The 16,634-nt window shown below is 32.6% G+C and overlaps 1 long non-coding RNA gene across 1 annotated transcript in view; it reads left to right on the plus strand.

Moving 5' to 3' along the window:
• The first annotated feature begins 1,493 nt into the window (after positions 1–1,493).
• LOC126009018 (uncharacterized) overlaps positions 1,494–16,634 on the plus strand; it is a 53,623-nt gene continuing 38,482 nt past the window's right edge. The window contains exon 1 of the long non-coding RNA XR_007495877.1: positions 1,494–1,673. This is a non-coding gene — a long non-coding RNA (uncharacterized LOC126009018). The remainder of the gene's footprint in view (positions 1,674–16,634) is intronic.

Raw genomic sequence — 16,634 nt, forward strand, 5'->3', positions numbered from 1 at the left:
TCATTTTTCTTAAAACCCATAGATGAGTGAGACCATTCTGCGTTTTTCTCTCTCTCTCTCTGACTTATTTCACTCAGCATAATAGATTCCATGTACATCCATGTATAGGAAAATTTCATGACTTCATCTCTCCTGACAGCTGTATAATTTTCTTCAAAACACCAGCAAAACATAGTAATACAAAAACATGATATCCATTTAATTTATTGCGCTTTGTCCTCCTTTGTTAAACTATAAAGTGTCTGGGTATGTAATTTTTGTCCCCAAATTTCAGTCAAGTGTTTACTTATAGGTGCCTACGATATATTAAATTTCCTTCTACATTTTGTTTAAATCATTGTCTTTAAGTTTTAGGAGTATGAGAGTTTTTTAGTTATTTTTTCTAGGTTGCAGATGAATAAAACTGATGTGCAGAAAAGTTAAGTATTTTTTTCCTGCCATTTAGATTTCAGAAAACAATTTATACCATTTAAAAAACTTTATTCTCTGAACATTTATGATGATTTGCTAAACACATAGTACCATTTGAGACAAACCTATTTCAAAAAATTAAAGTAGGGTTGAGGTTTTACATTTTTTATGACACTACAGATTATCTGCATTTTTCTAAGATTTTTTATTTTAATTTTTGGGTCACACCTGGTGGCACTCAGGGGTTACTCCTGTCTCTGTGCTCAGAAGTCGCTCCTGGCAGGCACGGGACCATATGGAATTCTGGAATTCTGGAATTCCAACCACCGTCTGTGCTGTCTGTTCGAATCAGCTGCATGCAAGGCAAAGGCCCTACAGCTGTGCTATCTCTCCGGCCCGTCTAAGATCATTTTTGAGCTCTAAATGTATTATAGTTTTTATGTCATGCATGATTATATAAATATAATTACTGAAAAAACTACATACTACAAAGCCTACAAGATAAAAGTTACTCATTTAATCAGTAAATGTAAAAATCCAATCAGTGACTAGCTTTAATGATCACAATGCTACAATAATAACAGTTTGATTATAGATTTAATTACTGGTAGCAGCTATTGTTTTTTTCTGTGTTCATTTATGAAGAAAAGCTCACTAACTAAATTTTCTAAATGCTTTAAAAAGTCTGATAACTAACCCAGACACACACTCACATACATACATTCTTTTAATTCTCTGAGCAAAATATTATATTCATGCTTCCTTCAAGTTGCAGCAACTCTGGCAAGTTCTAACATAAGTCAGGCAAGGTGCAAGCTAGCCAATTTTTGCTGCTAACAACGTATTCCTGCAGCATCTGATTCCTGTTCAGGCTGTTTCTTCTTGCTCTGGGCTCAGACAAGAAGAGTGCTGCTTTCCTGGGGTATGCTACTTGAGAAAGAAAGTAACCTAACACTAACTGCAGGCGGGGTCAGAGTGATGTAACAGGAAGCTCTGATGTTTCCCTTCTGTTGCTGAGCACATACAATGTGCCAACACTTCCAATCTATTCAGAATAACCCTCTCCCTCCAGCAGAGTGTCACCTCCTGCTTCAGGATCATCGAGCTCTGCTAACTGGACCTCACCCTGCCAGCAGGATCAGATTGCAAAGCTTTCACTCTTCCCCACCTTGCCTGCGAGTAAATCTCTTCTGCGGAATCTCAGGAAATCAAACTCCATCCTAAGACTATTTACATCCACCTTTTCTTAGGAGCTGTGTTGGGTAAGTACATTATTCAGCTTAAACATGATTTATCCTGAGTAAGTCTCTTGTAGTTGGACAGTGTTTCCAAAAACTTACTGACATTGGAATAATGTTGAAACAGTCTCATGTAGTCCCCATATTAGAGAAACTACAGCAGAGTATCTCAATCCATTTACAAAACCTATTTTCACTAGGGAGTATAATGTATAGTGCGTTCTAGAAAATAAACTTAGCAGGCAATAAAAATCTAAACAGCTTCAAAGGCATGCTTAAGAAAAATATCTCAATCAGGGAACAATGCCCTTTTAAAATCAGATCCACTATTAGCTAAACTTGAATTTTGACAGCTGGAAAACATTTTCCCCCCTGGAAGGGTCTTTAAATTTTACATATAATCAGCAATCTAAGAAAGGAGTGAAAATACTTAGTGAACTCAGAATCTCACTCAAGTTGAACAAAGTAGAAAATTAAAAGCAACCACTTTGAATATTCTGTTTGCCTTTCACCTCTTCACATAAATATTTCTAATTATTGGACTAGTGGAAATTTCAGTATTTGTTGTTTTCCAGATGTTTTTAAGCCTCTTTTTATTTAAATAATCCTGAACTAGTTCATGTATTTCATGTATTTTATCATGGTGTAAAAAAAAATCACATAAAAACAGCATCACTGAAGGTTGAAAATTTGGAAATTCTTATTTTAACATTGATTTTAAAACCATTTAACTAAGAAAATATCTGAATTTGGTAACTGTGCAAAGTTTTAGAGGAAAGTGTGCTAATAGAGAACAAGCAGAGGATAAAGAAAAGTAATAGAGATTTATCAAATAAGAAAACCAGGAAATCAAACAAAAATATTAAGTGTGTAGTAAATAATTTTCAGGATAAAACTTTCTGAGATGTAATGAAACATCTGCTAAAGCTCCTTTCAGCGGGACAGACTATGCTTGATAAGTTAAGGAACCAGCATCTACTTAATAAATTTTTGGCATAGAGATAACATAATATTATTGTTAAAAATTAGATATTTATTTAGGTTCAAATTATGTTGATTAGAATAATTTATATTGTATGTATTCTTACCTAAAAAAATACACTCTAGAAAACGTCTTTCAATAAAATCTTGTATTTAGTCATCCGTAATTTAGTACGCTAACAATAGAATCCAAGTTCATTCTGAATAACTTGGTAATTTTCTATTTAAATTTGTGTGGAAGCTTGAGCTCAATCTTTTTACTATAATTGAAAAAAATATTTGGATGATTTTTCTATCTTTTTTCAGTCATTAATTGTATTGAATTCCCTGAAATGTGTGTAAATTGGAAAAAAGCTATTTGGGCTATGACTTTGCAAATAGTTTTTAATTAGGGGAGGAAATGGAAAGAACATATTAAATGTCTTCCCACTGACATTGGTTAGTAACAATACAAGAAGATTTATTTTTGTCTTAAACTAATTCCTGGAAATATTGTATTATGTTAACAACCTCAATTTATATAAATACTAACCCAGACCTCATAATTTCTTTGCATCATAAGTAAATATTTATAATATACTAATTAATAGTGTTGTTTGCAGTTTCTTAAAAATTGTGAAAAATGCAAGGCAATGCACGTTAAAAGTTCATATTAAAAGTTTGAAACAGGAATTTGTAATATTCAATTATAAAATGTTGTTTCTTTAATGGTAAGACAGTGCTGGTGCATCCAAGCTTGAGCGTAATCATAAATAATTTGTTCCTAGATATGTCAATGAAGCATATTAAAATTGATACATAGAATCAAAACTCAGCTAGTACTAAGTAATATAAAATACAATATAGAAATGGGATATTATTATGTGAGCAGAAATGTATTGACCAGCAATAGTTAACATTAAGAAATATGCTTTTAAGTATGATTTTTAAAAACATCTATACATAATCAAAATTAATTTTCTACTTAGCACATTTTTAGAATATATAAAGTATATGCTCACTGTAAGGAAATTAAATATAAAAATACTATTATAAATGGATCAATAATTCTATAATTATCAGTTGAATTTCCAAGGTTCACATTCATAATATTGATACCTGGCACAGCATGAGATTTAAATGGAATCATGTAACTGTATTATTGAGCCTTCACAATGACCTCTATAGATCTTACCATTATTCTATCCATAATACAATTAAGTCACTTAATTGACATAGTATTAGAGTGAAAAAAAGATGACTTTCTTGTTGTGGAACATTCTTTGATTTTATAAAAAGATTTCTAACTTAGATTATGTTTGGAAGGGTTACAACAATATTTTGTTCTCAAGATTTATCTCCATGGTCAAAATTTAATGATGAGTTAAAACTTAATAATTATCTTAGAAAAATTTACAAAATAATGCCCAAAGGTCAAATATGTGCTCACTTGAACACTTATTTCCTACTCCATAGATGACCTGAATGCAGCTTAAAAATCTAATTCTGTTTTTAACAACAACAAAAAAGATGTGCTACCTTTTTAATGGACAGATATATTTAAAGACGGTTACTTGAAGTGATTGCCTTCCTCGTTATCTTATCACTGGGAGTCAGTGAAACTTTTAACTCAAATTACCAGTGCAATGGAATTAGTGTAAGACAGTCAAGTTTATAACGTTTTTGTTTTTGACACTATCAAACCAGCTTATGTACTAAAGATCTAAAATTAGTAGATAACCTCTTAAAATACTTGTGCTTTGAAGTCTATGTGCATGCAACCAAGTTTGTCATTTTTTTCAGACAAGTTCATTTTTTAGGCAAGTTTATTTTTACTCAAGCACATCTATCATATGGAACAACTATTATTTCTTGAAATTCTCTCAGTGATATCTAAAATATTCTGTTGAAATTAGTGAAGACAACATTCACCAGAAATCAAGATTAGTGCTGCATGATAAGCAGATATTTCAATAACTTCCCTATTTTTTCACATAAACAACCCTGTCCATCCAATGACTGCAATTCAAAGTATCTGCATAGTTCATACTTTAATTTTATCTGCCTAATTGTTTGTTTATTAGAAGACACATTGTCACAAGCAGTGTAAAACTGAAGACATACTTGGTAGAAACCATTTTATAGTTAAATTTGGAATACATTTATGAGCTAGAGTGATTTATGCAAAAATAACTTTTAAATTGGATATAGCTTAATAAAATTAAAAAACATTTAAGTGTCAAGAAAAATTTATTTGATATGTCCTTTTAAAATTTTGATTGAAACAAATGATCCTTAATGAATTTTAACTATTTTTGTGTCAACTTTTTTATTATATTGGTCTTCATTCAATCATATTAGATCAAATAATGTGCATCTTTTATTTTTATAAAAATTATATATTAATATTAATATTATAAATTAATATCAAAAGTGACATTTTGCTTAGTAAATTTTTTCTGAAAAAATAAATACCTTAAAGGCATAATTAAACCCTTAGTTTTAAAAATTAAAATAATAGAACAGAATCACTATGTGCTGTGTTTATAAGGGTCTTAGAATGATTAATTTTGTATTTATTAGGCTCTTAGGTTTATTAAAAAATGAAACATTTTTAATATTTTGCAAAGGCTTATTTATTCCTTTTTTTTATTTTTATTTTCTAATAAAGTCAGAAATAATTAAATTAACATACCATTATATTGTTTGTAAAAGGGGGTCACAATATAAATCATATTTTCAAACTTCAAAAGGTTTATTGTTTGTTGACTCAGGTTTTGTATAATAAATATATTTATTATTAATTAAAAGAAAAATCTCAATCAACTCAACATAAATATAAATAAATAAACAAATGGTATTGAAGCTATGCCTCTATACATTATTGATGTTATTATATGGGACAATGTATTCAAACAACAGGAAAATTGTGTCATAAATTTAAAAATCATGATTTTTTTGTACTTAATTTAGTTTTTTCAAATATGAAGAAAATTGTTTTTATTTAGTTAATGAATGAAAATCTGACATGAATGTAAGATGTGTTAATCTGCTGTCTTAAAATTTAATTTCAATGAACTATTTTGGTGTTATGTCTTATTTAAAATATGCCCTTGCATATTAATATGGTAAAATATAATTTAAGCACTGTTTTCCAGATTTTTTTTATGATTGCTTAAAGCATTTCCCGAGATGAAGTATAATTTAGATAGCATCGTATGTGGTCAAGGCTTTTCATATGGTGAACAAAATTTTATTCAATACCTGCAAATTAAAATATTTTGGAACGTTCAAGTACTTGAGTTAAAAAAAATAGATAGATAGATAGATGGATATAGATATAGATATAGATATAGATAGATAGATTGAAAACCAAAAAACTTCGTGTGTGTGTTTGTACGGGGGCACACACACGTCCCCAAAATGGTAGTCTCTCTCTTTCCTACCCCCTCAAACTTAGCTAAGGGAAGATCTTTCCACATCGCATGATCACAAGAACGCCACTTTTGAAAAGATGAATTTCTGCTCCTTAGATTATTTGCCTGATCTCCTTAAAGATATGCCATGCACCATGAATATTATTTACTCATGTAAAAATATATCTAACTTCCCACAAAGATTAAATAATAATGTAGGAAGCATCTTTGCAGGTAGGAAACTCCATATTTGAAGCTTAGAGTTTCAAATCCCACAGCAATTGAGAGCTGGAGGCTTGAATCCTGCCCTTGCTCCACACCTTGTCACTACTCACTCAGTCTCCATCTCCAGTTTGGTGCCTAGTGTCTATTCAAGGAAATGTTGACTGTTCCCAATAACATGGGGTCAAATAGAAAATGTGCTGTTCTATTGAAACCAGGTGGTTTTTTTATTCCCTCCCCTTTTATTATTTTGCATGAGATTTGCACATATACTTGATCCTGCTGCTTACACATTTGTGGCTTTGTTGACTGTGGTGTTTGCACATCAAGTTAAGGGATGCACACTTGATGGTGGTTAGAGTGCTTCCAATATGCTGCTCAGGAGAAGCACTCAGGCAAACAAATAATGGTGCTTCCCAGGGTTCATTGTGCTAGGTGCTAGCACATGTGCTTGCTAACCAGAGATTGACATCCTGGCCATGCCTCATACAGTTCTTTATTAGTTGAGTTGCTTCCCAGAGTTTGAGCCCAGCTCTGTATAGCTTTACTATGCACCTGGCTGTGGAATGGCCTGAAATCACTTGTCCTACCAGGGACAGAGAGCAAAGCTGCCAGACTTTAGCAGATCTGCCAGGCTTCAGCAGAGTTGTTAGGATCACACTTGGTTTACCCGGAATTTAGGAATTTGAACTTGTGGCCACTCACTAGCAAGGCACGTATCCTAAACCCTTAGTGCTAGTCCTCTAAGCTAGATAGTGAATAGCCTCAGGTTTTCAATTTAGTCTATTAGGTTATGTATTCAATAAGAAATTATTTCATTTTTTGTGTCCATGTTACATCAATAGCAAAAACATGAAAATAAAAAACCCAAAAACAAAATATCGCTGTATTCACACTGTGTAGGTAGTGTTCAACAAATTTGAGTCTCCCTCATAAATTTTGTTTTGTGCTGCACTGAAACATTTTTCTACAGAAAAGCTCATTCCAAACAATGAACATATAGACATTTGAGTGCAATATTTGGAAAAAATGTTACACAGAGAAAGTGAGCAAGTATCATTTTTAAGTTTCTAGACAAGTCAAACTTTTGTCATCATATGGCATATGCTATCACCTACAAAACTTAATTCACATTCTTAAAGAAATCAAGTACTGATAATGTCTTTATACTAACAGTTTTCATAGGAACATTTAGTGGAAATCATTGTTCTATTTTATGTTTGCAAATGATGCTCAGTAAAGCACATGGTATGTCCAAAGTCAAAGAATCTTCATTAGCAAAACCTTTGATTTTAGCATATGTCTGCTTTGGTTTGGCTTCTATTTTATTGTGAAGTTGTGCAATGCATATTGTTAGACCTCCTCTTATTAATATTGCACAAAATTAAACATAATCTCTCCAAACACAAGACAGTTTTCTTTTATTTCACTTTTATTAGAGAAAATTTAATTGTCATACATTGGTTTTGTGGACTATAGTGAATTAGAGATAAATTTAGATACTTGCAATAAAGTTTAATTTTACCAACTCTATTAGCTGCAAAACTGGAAAAAATAAGCATGATAGAACAAAATTTGTACATTTATAATTTTAGATGGTTATTTTACTGTTGTTTAAATGTTCTTATTAATAAATTAGTTAATCATTATCAATTATCAATTAATTAGTAATACCAATTACTAGCACTATATGGCATGCAATTATTTTTCTTAGGTGTTACATTTTTTAAATTTGATACAAGAGAACCCATAAATTTGAAGGTATTCCTAAGTGAGCATTTTCACTTTGACTTGATTTAAGAGATAATTTTTCTAAAAATTAGTTCAATTTTTGAAATTTTGAAAATTGTGACCTATACAGAGAATGCACTCAAAACTACAAGCAATCACATAGCTAGCTCCCCAAAATTAAAACTAATCTAAATTCACTAAAAATTGCATCTCCATATATTTGCATGAGCTTTATGGATTCTGCTTTTTTCATAGATCTGTTAAGAGCTCTTAGATGCTCGTTTATAACCCTGAATGAATTAATCCAAATAAAAAGTATACATTTGTGATAAAATAAATTATAGGATGTTTGACACCTAAAATATTTTATAAATATGTAAACACACAAAGATATGGCATAGATTTTAAAACAAAGAATTAAAAGATCTATCAACTAAAATGATTTTTTGACTCCAGGAAATACATTCAATAGCAAGCAAATTCTACAATTGGTGAGTTCCCAGTGTCTTAGTGGAGTAGGCAATGTCAGTCTCACAATTGATGAGTTTCCATTGCTCTTCTCTCTCTTCTTCCATTGGGTTCCTCAGAGACACCTCCAAACTCTCACATTGTTTTAAACCATGTCCTTTAGAGCTATTTTTCTGGATTCAAAAGTGTAAGCAGCTTGTTTCTCAGTCTAGGGGGACGAAATATTATCCCCTGAGCACCTTCAGGAATAATCCCTCAATCCCTGAGTTTAGAGCCAGGTGTAAACACTTAGTATTGCTGAGTGCAGTCACCAAATCAAACCAAATGAACATTACAGAATATTTTATCTGGAAAATTTCTGCTTATATGAAAATCCCTATCTGTCAGAGTAAAACAATCTTTGAACTCATCTACCTGTGCACTTACTGCGAGTAGAGGTTGAAAACTGTCAGCCCCAGGCTTAACCAGCATGATCCTTCATTCAGCAAAGACTCAGAATGAACTTGCTCCTGCCTGTACAACACAGGAAAGATAAGAAAGACAGTATGCCTACTTTTCTGGACAATATCAGCTACACTCAGTGCAATGTCAGACAGTACAGATTTAAGAAAGAATTTAGCTTGGACTGCTCTCTAATACTCTAGTTTTCATCTTATCTCAAGGATAAGATTCAATACTTTAAGTACTTATTTTTCCTCTAAAGTGATAAAACCTGATAAATAATATGTTATAAATGTATTTATATTTGGAAACCTACTGTTGGGGAAAAAACAAAATCCTTACTTGCATATTAAGGACTCCATATAATAGATAGACTATTTTAATTATATTTTTTCTTATGATGTTATACAATATCTTTTCAACTGCTGATTTTGTCTTCTGACCTTTTCATATTATATAAGGAAGATTTATCACCCACACCTATATCAATTATGAAGATCCCATTTCTATATCAGAAATTATTTTTCCTTTTTTGGGGGGGTCACACCCAGCAGTGCTCAGGTTACTCCTGGCTCTATGCTCAGAAATTGCCCCTGGCAGGCACATGGGACCATATGGGATGCCGGGATTAGAACTGCTGTCCTTCTGCATGAAAGGCAAACACCTTACTTCCATGCTATCTCTCTGGCCCCTCAGAAATTACATTCTTAGAAATAAAGATTTAATGTGTTAGGTTTATTCATTTGAATGGAAGACCTTCAAACAGTTTGATATAAAACTAGAACAAATTGATAGGAGTGAAGACTATGAAACAATTTTTCTAAGTTATGTTCAATATCTTAATTGAATAAATGCCTTATAATAATTTTCTTTAATTAAATTAATTCATTTCAAAAGGACAAATTTATAACATTTATAACATATGCTATCAGTTCAAAAGTATATTTTATGATTAACAGAATTTTTCATAATCAATAATTATCCATATTTCCTGAGTCAGATTCTTGTCTCTTGTCTTTGAAATAAGAGCATCTCATATGGTTCCTCAAAGCCCACCAAATATGAACCCTGAACACAAAGCTAGAAGTAAGCCCTAAGCACAGCTGAGTGTAACCCAAAACCTTAAAAATAACTAATAGAGGGGCCGGAGAGGTGACACTAGAGGTAAGGTGTCTGCCTTGCAAGTGCTAGACAAGGAAGGACCATGGTTCAATTCCCCAGCGTCCCATATGGTCCCCCCAAGCCAGGGGCAATTTCTGAGAGTTTAGCCAGGAGTAACCCCTCAGCATCAAATGGATGTGGCCCAAAAATTAAAAAAAAAAAAACAAAAAAACTAACAGAATTTGTTCTTGAGTGTTTTATAATTTAAAATCTTTAAACTTCACAAAATATGTACATTTTTAGAACCACTCTGAAAATTGAGTTTATTCTTAAGGTTCTCAAGTGTTACAACTCTGGAATCATTATGTTAAGGATTACAGTTTCTTAATTCTCTGAATTCTAGTACCTAAAAAATGTGATGTTTTAAACATTTCATGTTACTGGGGCCAGATAACATGACCGGTTAGGCACTTGCCTTGCATGCAACCAACTCAGGTTCAAGCCCTAGAATTCCATATGGTCCCCCAAGTAACTCCAGGAGTATACTCTGACTACAGAGCAAGGAGTACGCCCTGAGCATCAGCAATTGCATCCCTTTTCTCTCCCAATAAAGCCTGTTTAATGAAGTTTGTGAAGCTGGAGACCTGAAATTAAACTATAAATGGAGCTAATAGATCCCCACTTTAAAAATCACTCAGCTGTATGTTTTCCCAATTATTTTATATTAGGTTTAGCTGTGATTTATGTCTAGAAATAGTATTCCTCTTTTTGGGGACACTCAGCAGTACTCAGTGGTTACTTTAAGCTCTATATTAGGGTGGTTGCTCCCATTGGTGTTTGGGGAGACATGTGGTGCAACAAATTGAATAAAGGTCTCCTACATAAAATAAAAAAACATATATTCAATTTATTGAGCCATTCACATATATATGCTTTATTTTCAACAATATCTTTTTTTTTTAGTTCTTTTTGGGCCACACCCTTTTAATGCTCAGGGGTTACTCCTGGATAAGTGCTCAGAAATTGCCCCTGGCTTGGGGGGGTCTATATGGGACTCCAGGGGATCGAACCACTGTCCTTCCTTGGCTAGCGCTTGCAAGGCAGACACCTTACCTCTAGCGCCGCCTCTCTGGCCCCTCAACAATATCTTTATGTCTAGATAAAACTCTTCCAAATTTCCATTAATAGTTGAGACTTTAAGTATATTTTACATCTTTATCTGTATTTCCTGCTAGACATGATTGCATAATTTTATGACTACAAAATAACTAATTTTAAATATTATGTATAAGCTTTTGTGTCTAGAGAATTGTCACAATATAGAAATTCTTATTTGAATTATTATTTAGAATAAAATTAAGTTGTAATAATAAACAATTATGAATCATGTTAATTTATTGATTTTAGATTTTTGTGTGACTTTAACTGAATATTTCAAATTTACACTTTTTGAATTTTTATCATCACGGAACTCTAATCTTTATTTGGGATCCTAGGTCCTGGATTTTATGCTTGAGTCCATTTTTTTTTTTTTTGTGTGTGTGTGTAGTCTTTTATTCTGGAGTCTTTTTGCCTTCGGGCAAGTTTATTTCTTTTGAGGGGACAGAGGTTTAAGTTATACTTTGCAGCGCACAGGGCTTACCCCTGAATCTGTGCTTAGATGTCACTCCTGGTACTGCTCAAGGGACCATATGAGTACTGGGGATTAAACTGGGATCCAGTACCTGAAAGGCAAGTGCCTTACTTAGATACTATCTCTTCAGTCCAGAAAGTATTTTTCTTGCTAGTATCTTTGATATCAGTTGAAATATACTTAAAGGAAGGTAAGCACATTATTAAAAGAGGATTAAAATTGCCCTTATCATCTGGAGGAGAAGCTTATGATGTTAGATCAAATGTCTCGTATTTATGAGGCTTTGAGTTTCAGTCACTTGACCATACAGTTCTCAAGCGCCATTGAGTGTAACCTCGTGGCGGCAGCATTACCCTGCCCAAGCTGGTAAGTGTTGTCCAAGCAACACTTAGTCAGGCACCAGCACTGAGCCATCGGGCCTCTATTATTTTTTTTTTTCCATAACCCACAACAGTGCTGGGAAGCTGCCATTGAGCATTGTAAGTAACTTTTTTTTTGGGGGGGTCACACCCGGCGGTGCTCAGGGGTTACTCCTGGCTGTCTGCTCAGAAATAGCTCCTGGCAGGCACTGGGGACCATATGGGACACCGGGATTCGAACCAACCACCTTTGGTCCTGGATCGGCTACTTGCAAGGCAAACGCCGCTGTGCTATCTCTCTGGGCCCTGTAAGTAACTTTTAATGATCAGAGGCTGCTGCTCTTCTTTCTGTTATCTATATATCAAAATCCCTTGGTTCTTTATAATCTATGGTTCTTGACCTGATGACTAGTTAAAAAAGAAAAAAGAAAAAACCTCACATCTACACTATACAACCCTTTTGTCAGTTTTCATCTTTTAAATTTTTATTGCTTTTTATATCACATCAATATCAAACCATCAACTTTTAGATGCATCAAACCATCTATGATAATTTTTCACATTATTGTTTATTATCTGTGTATACATTGAATGCATAAGCTCTATGGGGACAAGCATTTTTTTCTGTCTAATTTTTCTTGATATAGCCAAAGTATCAAGGTAAGTATTCATAGAGTAGGTACCTGAAATTAGCTTAACAAATGATTAAATGAATGAATATATTTCTTTATACAAATCTACATTTCACAGAAAATGAATAGAAATGCAATGCTGATTTTTAAGTAGTGTGCAGTAGAGGCTGGAGTTGAAATTCTGAAGGTGTTAGAATCACTTTACGTAGCCAAAGAAAAAATATTCAGAAACTAGTTAGCATTTTGTTATTCTTAGGTCAGCCTAATATTTATCTCTTCACTGCTTTTGAAAGGAAAATAAATTAGTAAAGATACTTTTTGAAATATATTAATATTCAGGTTTCACTCAATTCCTAGGGGTGACTTTTCAAACTAAAATAAATGAGAAAATTGATCAGTATTTTAACACAAAATGTTGAAGCATTTCCCCAAATGGCCAAACCATGGTGAAGTTGGCAGGATTTATTGTTGACACTGGCAAACTTTCCAACTCTTGTCTCTCAACAAAAGTCTTACTCTATTACTTATTGCCTTCCTACACAATAGCTCTGACAAAGTCTGCCTACCAAAAATACAAAGGCTTAGCACTGGATTTTAAAGAAGTAAATTAACCTTTTACAAAACTATATAGAGCACTTAAAGAATACAAATGTTCAACATAAATTTCTCCAAGATATTTTTTAAGGAATGAGAGCTTTAAGCCATACCTGGCAATGCTTTCTCTGTCACTCCCTGTCCCTAAAAATTCTTTTTATTTCCTTTGATAATTGATGAGTTACTAATTTGTTTATCTATAATTAATTAACATTTTATTTGTTGACTTGTAAATTTCCATTTTTTTTATTTGTTTGCTTTTGGGCCACACCTGGTGATGTTCAGGGGTTACTTCTGGCTCTGCACTCAGAAATCGCCCCTGAGTTGGGAGGACCATATGGGATGCTGGGAATTGAACCAAGGTCTATCCTGGGTCAGCTGCGTGCAAGGCAAATGCTCTACCACTGTGCTATCACTTAGGCCTTGACTTATAAATTTTCAAAAGTTAATTTTAAAAGAATGACAATGCCATGGTTTTTTTTTTCAAAAGTATATATTTTTCTTGAGATAGCTTTATGACACAGTATCAGAAGTTTCTCATGTTAAAGCAAAGGACATTTAAAAAACAAATTGATGTTTTTAGTACATAGTGATTTGTTTCTAAGACTCATGCAGAATTTCACAAAATAAGACTTGAATCAACAGGGTTCACAATTATTGGAATACTTTTTTAAGTTAATTTTTTTCTCTGTATGAGGCTCAAGTAGTTATGTTTAAATAAATGTATTTTATTAATAATTTATTCACCTTGAAATATAATTGAATTTTTGAAGTCCAGATTGTATTATATTCAGGGAACCATCATTCTTTTTAGAAAAAAGCTGATGCCCAAAATAAGTTAGAAAAAAATGTATATAAAATGTGTCAAAGTAGGGGTTGGAGAGATAGCATGGAGGTAAGGCATTTTCCTTTCATGCAGAAGGTCATCATCGGTTCGAATCCCGGCATCCCATATGGTCCCCCGAGCCTGCCAGGAGTGATTTCTGAGCATAGAGCCAGGAGTAACCCCTGAGCATTGCCGGGTGTTACCCAAAAAGCAAAAATAAATAAATAAATGTGTCAAAGTTGAGATTTTATTTTCTTCCAATACATCGTCTAGTAACACATTGATTGATCTTTAAACTATATAGTTAAATCAAATAATGCTCTGTCCTAAATAAAGTATTTCTCAAAACATAAAAGAAAATAATAAAGTAAGTGTTTCTTATTGTCATCCTTCCCAGGTTTTTATTTTCTAGAATTTGATTTTGTACTATTTAATCTGATGTTTATAAAAATATAGATTTATAATAAAGCTCCAATTATAAAACATAAATAATAACAATGTCCTAACTATGCATAGTATTTTAAATATTACTTAGAATTTCAAATATTACTTATATTTAACTAACTTCTAGTATATTTATATATTGCATAACAACCCAATGTTTGATAGTCAATTAATTATAATTGACTACCGAAGATTGAATTTAAAGACATAATATACATCTATCTTAGTAGCTTAAGATAGGTGATAATAATAAACTGAGATCAATAGTTTTTTTGTATAAAGTTAAAAGAATGACAATTTCTGGGGCCGGGTAGGTGGCGCTGGAGGTAAGGTGTCTGCCTTGCAAGCGCTAGCCAAGGAAGGACCGCGGTTCGATCCCCCGGCGTCCCATATGGTCCCCCCCAAGCCAGGGGCGATTTCTGAGCACATAGCCAGGAGTAACCCCTGAGCGTCAAATGGGTGTGGCCCAAAAACCAAAAAAAAAAAAAAAAAAAAAAGGAATGACAATTTCTAATCTAGATGACCTCAAGTTTTGCAAAGGACTTAGAATCAGCATATTAATAGGCTATCAACTTTTGAATGCAGTTACTCTGCACTTAAAATCTGAGCAAAAATGACTAACTTCACATGGTGGGCAGAAATTCTTCACATTTTCTTCAGCTGATATCAGTTCCTAAATGAGAAATGGATATTCCCTGGAGTTCTATTCAGGAAAAGTCAATGCCAAAATAAGTGTTCACTCTCATTTAGATTCAACAGAGGTACCGCATATACTTGAGAGCCTTTTTCTAATCAAGTGTACTTGTAGAATGAAAAGAGCTATTTTGAAGTTTCACTAATTACATAGTATTAAGTATAAAAAGGATTGCTTTTGAAACCTGATGGGAAAGTTTCATAGAAATATACCAAGCTAAGAGAGTCTGAACAGTAACAGAAGGCTCAACTAGCATCAACCACAACTCAGTAAATCTTCAGACAATGACTTTATAACAACGTTGAGAATTATAATAATTATTTGAATTTGGTCCTTATTGGCCCTATTTTAAGCTAGTATTAAATTTTGAGAATTCTATTTGTCTTTGTTTCGTAACAAACAATATGAAGTGAACGTGTTTGTGCCTGTAAGAAGCAAGAGTAGGGTAGTGTGTTGGAAACTGAGGACACTAGGTCACATTGGTGGTGGGATTGGTGTCTGAAAATTGAATAAAAATTGTTTTATGAACACTTTGGTAAATTACAGTGTCATAATAATTTTTAAAAGATTGCTGCCAATTTGAATTTTAGTAAATGTCATTATAATTATAATTGACTACCAAAGATTGAATTTAAGGACATAATATACAATTCCTGTCATCTTTAGATATTCAATTTTTTGTAGGCTAGATTATCCTGACAATGTTAAGGTTTTTTCTATTCTGATGTATAACATGAAGAACATTATTTACTAGCTTGTTGTGTAAAATATAGCCATAATCCAGATTATAGTGCACTGTTTTCTGCAAACAAATGTTACTGATGATTTTCTGATTAGTTCTGTTGTAATTAATTCCTCTTTGAAATCAAATTCTTTTTTTTCCAAGTATTTTGAAAGGAGTGAATATGCTCCTTATGTTTGCATATTTTTAACATTTTGTGTGCTTCAAACTTTGCTTTAAGCAAACACAGAATAGGAAAAAGTATTCTTTTGTTTGAGAAATGGAGTTGCTTGGAAATCCAAAATACCATATTTTTTACGTATCTAGTGACATAATGGCAGAGTTTTAGAATTTCCACCATTAGTGGAGAAACCTAGAAAAAATAGAGTATGTTTAGATAATAAAGAACAATCAGGAAAGATTAGAGTATATTAAAAAATTCTAATCTGTAAAATAGATATATATGGCTGTGGGAATTAATTAGGGTAATACACTTTGCTTACTAAGTTAAAAAAAAAACTACTATTACACCAGAGAGTAAAATGCCTTTGACAGCAAAAGAACCAGAATAAAAAGGGAGTAAAGAGAATAAAGCAAAGATAAAAGGAGAGACTATAAAGAAGATGAATTGATTCAATAAGGCGTATTTTATTTCCCAAAATGGTTAAGAAATAAATATTCAGAACTGAATCAGCTCAATGTAATGTGAAGATATTTTAGATACATGATCACGTACAAAGAGT

The sequence above is a fragment of the Suncus etruscus genome, chromosome 5 (genome assembly GCF_024139225.1).
Source record: "Suncus etruscus isolate mSunEtr1 chromosome 5, mSunEtr1.pri.cur, whole genome shotgun sequence".
Classification (NCBI taxonomy): Eukaryota; Metazoa; Chordata; class Mammalia; order Eulipotyphla; family Soricidae; genus Suncus; species Suncus etruscus.